This window comes from Siniperca chuatsi, linkage group LG17, assembly GCF_020085105.1.
Source record: "Siniperca chuatsi isolate FFG_IHB_CAS linkage group LG17, ASM2008510v1, whole genome shotgun sequence".
Taxonomy (NCBI): Eukaryota; Metazoa; Chordata; class Actinopteri; order Centrarchiformes; family Sinipercidae; genus Siniperca; species Siniperca chuatsi.
Genome location: NC_058058.1, coordinates 28715195 through 28720352, shown reverse-complemented (window position 1 = coordinate 28720352; position 5158 = coordinate 28715195). Strand labels below are relative to the sequence as shown.

Below are 5158 nucleotides of genomic sequence, written 5' to 3'. Positions count from 1 at the left end.
TCTAGACCGACCAAATTTCAGAACCATCACCGTACATATGTTCAACCCTTTTGTGACTGACCTGGCGTTAGCTGCATTTTTGGAGCAGTATGGAGAGGTTGTGACGGCATGCTAGGTACATGAAGGATCCAATGGGGTTTTGGACTGGAAGGCGGCAGTTCCAGGTACTGCTCAACCCCGACCCGGAAGGGCCTGGTGGACTGAAGCACCCACCTGCTTTTTTTAGCCTTGGTGGGGATCGTGGGTTTCTATACTACTCCCGGCAACCACCTTTCTGTAGGAGGTGTAGGCAGTCTGGCCACACGGAGGGGCTTTTTCCTATGCCTATTTATGGCCCAGTTTCCCCTAAGGTGAAGCAGGGGGCACGGAGAGGCTCGCAGGTGTTCGGAGCAGGGCTCCCAACTGAAAGTGGAGAGAGCGAGGAGGGGGGACACAGCAAAAAGACAAGGGGGGAGGGGAAAGAGGGTCAGGCAAAAGAGGAGGGAGCGGATGTGGTGAGGGGTGATGGAGTAGGACAGCAAGGCAGAGTAGATGAGGAAGTAGAGGAGGGAGGTGGCGACACAGAGCAAGGGGTAGGTGGAGGGGGGATGGGTCAGTCCAGAGGAGATTCGGGTGACCTGCTCCCTGTAGGGTTGGGGCTGGGTTTTGATCTTTCCCCTGGCCTGCTTATGCTGACATCCCCATCAAGTGAAGATGCATATGATGGACCCAACAGGCCATCAAGCTCGCCAACCCAGAGCCCTTTTCCTGGGCAGAACAGATGGACAGTGAGGACCTTTACTCCCCGTGAGGGAGGGGAACGTAGTTTTGGAAAGAACATTTAAATTTGAGGAATTTCAATGGTTTGTTTGAATGTTTTTCTTTAAATGTGAGAGGAATGAGGACTCTGTTAAAAGAAGGGTCATTTTTGATTTTGTAGACTCTCTGCATGTTTCCATTTGTTTTTGCAGGAGGTACATCTGCGGAATAAGTTTGATGTTGGAAACTTCTCAAGGGAATGGACAAAAGGGGATTCACTTTGGAGTGTAGGGGGGGTCCACTCTACAGGGGTTGGGATTTTGTTTGGAGTTAAAGAGATCGTGGTGGAAAATGTTTTTGTTATTGTCCAGGGGAGAATAATAGGTGCGGATATCACATGGGGGACAGCCAAGCTGAGGGTTATTGTGGTGTATGGGCCGCAAACTCCAGCAGGAAGGCAAGAGATGTTTGGGCTAGTGGAGCCGCACCTTGCCACAAATAGGCAGGTAATTGTAGGGGGTGATTTTAATGTGGAACTAGGTAAGGGGAGGGATACCAGCGAAAAATTTATCTCCCACCTTATGGCCAGACATGGCCTGGTAGATGGGGGGAGGGAGGTCAGGCCGCGGGTAGACGGTCCCACATGGCGTAACTCCCGGGGAATAGTCAGACGTTTGGATTATGTGTTTTTAGCAAAATCCTTGAGTCTGTTGGCAGGCAGGCTGCTCCCTGTTTTCTTTTCAGATCATGATGGGCTGCTGTTTGAGGTGCGCTCGTGTGTGCCAGGTTTTGGGCCTGGTTACTGGCGCCTAAATATTAGTATTCTTGAGGAAGAGTTGTTTAAACAGTATTTTCTAGTGTTTTTCAATGGCCTTCTGGGACTCAGACAAATGTGTCCTGGGGTGATAGAGTGGTGGGAGGTTGCCAAGGAGCGGATGAAGATTTTTTGTATAAATTATTGTAAAAGGAAGGTGAGGTGGGTGAAGAGGGAGGTGAAACTGTGGCGGCACGGTAAATTAGCTGGTTTGTGACTCCCTGAAAGTGCAGCTTAAGGAAATTTTTGAGTGTAGGGCATATCTGTTGCGATCACGTCGAGAATTCCACGAGAAGTTTGAGACTGTTTTTTTCAGCGCAATACAGGCTGAAAGGAAAAAACAGGTAATGACTGGGGTTAAGGATTCATGGCAAAAGGGTTTCTTTGAGAATTTCAGTTATGTTGGTAGGGATGCAATGATATCATGGACTTTGTATCTACTGAATGAAATGATGCATGTATGCTGTATTTGAGAAACTGTTTTTGGAATTGAAACCATTTTTTGTAATAAAAAAATCTGTTCCTATCAGTTTAATATCTGATATGTCCTCTATAAGGGGACGACATATTAAACGGATTTTTAGCACCGAGCTGAAAACGGGCTCGCTCCGCTCACTCCAAGCATTGACCTGGTACTGCGGCGCCGCCGGGAACGGTGCACCCTTCTCCTGCCTCGTGGAAAGCCAAACACGGACGCGAACAGAGAGGTTCGCCGCTCTGCTCGACGCTGGACAAAAAGACTCGAGTCAGGGTGGGCTCACCGATGTTCCTTGTGGAACCTCATTGGGCCCCCAGTCCCAAATCACCGTGTATCGGCCGCGACGTGGCGCAGAATTGACAGCCAGGCGAAGCCTAAGAAAATCCAGCCAGATTTGCGCTTTGGATTGGCAGACAAACTGGCAGGGGATATTGCCCCATTGCGACCAGTACACAATACCTGTTAAATGTGCCCTGCATTTTCCCTCCCTTTCTCTCACTCGTCGCCGAGGGCTTGGCTTGCGAGAGCCTGAGTACTCCTGATGTTTAAAGAAATAAAGAAAGCCTGTGTAAAAGGGGAAAACAAATCTTCTGGGTTCACTCACATCCCTTCCCTTAACCAGTCATGAAAGACAGTCATCCTCATCTGGCTCTTCAGAACGAAAACCACGCTCTGAACCGGGAGGGCTGTCCTCAGAAGGTAAGGGGCTGCCTTCTGGAACTGGTAAATGATCTGAGAGAGTAGCAGCCAACCTTGGAGACTCTCCAGATACACCGCTGGGTGTAAGCCTGCTACTGTCTGATGCAGTAATGTCCTGCTGAGACAAAGACGTTCCAGTTTCCCCATTCTCCATTCCATCTCCCTCATTTGCGGCTGCAGCACCTTATCAGACTCATTTTCTTTGTACATCTCTTCCAAAACCTCCGAAAGTACATTGTACCTGCTCGCCTTAACCAGTGGAGAGGGGGACGAGGGTGGCAAAACAGGAATGCCCACCTCCAACCTCTTTCTTTTTCCCTTTCCACCTCTGTTTGCCACCGTTACCCACTCAGCGACAAACGAGTTCTCCTCCAAACTTTCATCCTCCTCGACCTGCTTTTCCCCTGAGTCACCGCTCCCCACAAGGGCTGGTGCTGCATCAGGCAAATCAGCCACAGCTGCTTCAATCTCTCTGTCTCTTGTGAGTTCAGCGATTACATCCTCAATTGCTCTTAACGAGGAGGTGTGACAGTCGTCGACCCATGGTTTTTCCAAATGCTGTACCCCGTCACCACTGACTCCGTCTGGCAGCATTAGCATATGATGAAACAACTTTGTTAAAAAATATATTATTTAGTTTGTTAAAAATTTAAAATATAAAAATTCATAAAAATAAATAATTTTTAAAAATAATTTAAAATTTGAGTTAAATTTTGATTTTTGTTTTAGATAATTTTATTTACTTTTGTATAGGTATTCAACAAAACAACAACTCCATCATGAGTTTTGCTCATGATGATGGATGGACGTGGTGCGCCAAGGCAAAGACGTCGTCGATCCCTGAACGGGATCGACAAAGACCATTTCAGGGTGGATATTACCACCAATCCGCCTTTGATAGAGAGGGTGGGGGTAGGGACTACTGGGGGAAGGACCGTGCACGTCCTGTCTCCCACTTTGCTGGGGGTCAGGTTCAGTTCCCCTACCCTAACCCTACCCCTAACCCTAACCTCTTCCCCTAACCCTAACCACACCCCCTCCTTTCCCTAACCTCTATCCCTTTACCAAATCCCACCCCCACCCTGTTCCTAAAATTGATCCCTAAAGATATTCAAAAAAAAATTTTATACATAGACTTAAAATCCATAAATATATTTCAATAAAAACTATTAATTCATGTTTTGGAATATACCATATTAAAATCAGTTTAATTCTGATTAAAAACTTATATTTATCGACATACAAGGGATTAAAAAACAAGTGGACAAAATACAAATTGTAAAACACAGATACAAGTTAAGAACACAAACCAAAGTTAAAACAAGTTACAAGGGAAGGTATAAATAGAGTGCAGTGGCTTTTTCTTTCATTCTTGCACTGACCATCGAACAGTCAACATCTCTGCCGATCTGCAAGCCTTTTCAGTTTTCTTTTAAGTTGTGCCTTTGCCTGAAGAAGACCCACAGTGGTCGAAATGTCGCACGTAGGCACACTTTATTAATAAAAAAATATATATTTTATTTAGTTTGTTAAAAAAATATATTATTTAGTTTGTTAAAAATTATAAAAAATTCATAAAAAAATGAATATATTTTATGTTCACAATTTAAAATCTGAGTTAAAATTTGACTTATTTTATTTTGTTTATTGGGATTATAAAATAACAACTCCTTCATCATGAGTTTTGCTCATGATGATGGATGGACCGTGGTGCGCCACGGCAAAAGACGTCGTCGATCCCCTGAGCGGGATCGACAAAGAACATTTCAGGGCGGATATTACCACCAATCCGCCTTTGATAGAGGGGGTGGAGGTAGGGACTACCGGGGGAAGGACCGTGCACGTCCCGTCTCCCACTTTGTTGGGGGTCAGGGTCAGGTTCAGTTCCCCTACCCTAACCCTAACCCTTCCCCTTTTCCTCTTTCCTAACCCTAACCCGAAGTTTCCGTTTTTTACTTACCTGTTTCCCTTTACCTACTTACCTTCCCATACTTACCTACCTGGGTGACCATTTGATCCTCCTTACCTTTGGTTAAGTTTCTTTCTCTTCTCCCCTTCTTTCAGGTCAGGTTCCAGCGAGATCTCTCTTACCTAGAAGATGTAAAAAAATAAATAAAAAACACATTTTTTAACACCGGGTCGGCTTGGAGTTTTAAGCTTTAAACTGAGTATTGGTCAGGACCTTAGGCAGACATTGCTGCAACAGGGCTATTCGGTTTTATCCTTTTGTTGTGTATTTGTATATTTTTTCTATTATGTACATTATGATTTACTACATGCATGTTTTTTTCAATTGCCCACCTCCAACCTCTTTCTTTTTCCCTTTCCACCTCTGTTTGCCACCGTTACCCACTCAGCGACAAACGAGTTCTCCTCCAAACTTTCATCCTCCTCGACCTGCTTTTCCCCTGAGTCACCGCTCCCCACAA

The 5158-nt window shown here is 45.5% G+C and overlaps 1 pseudogene; it reads left to right on the top strand.

Annotated features, from left to right (window-relative positions):
- The first annotated feature begins 2044 nt into the window (after positions 1–2044).
- LOC122865092 lies at positions 2045–2218 on the top strand (annotated as a pseudogene).
- The last annotated feature ends 2940 nt before the right edge of the window (positions 2219–5158 follow it).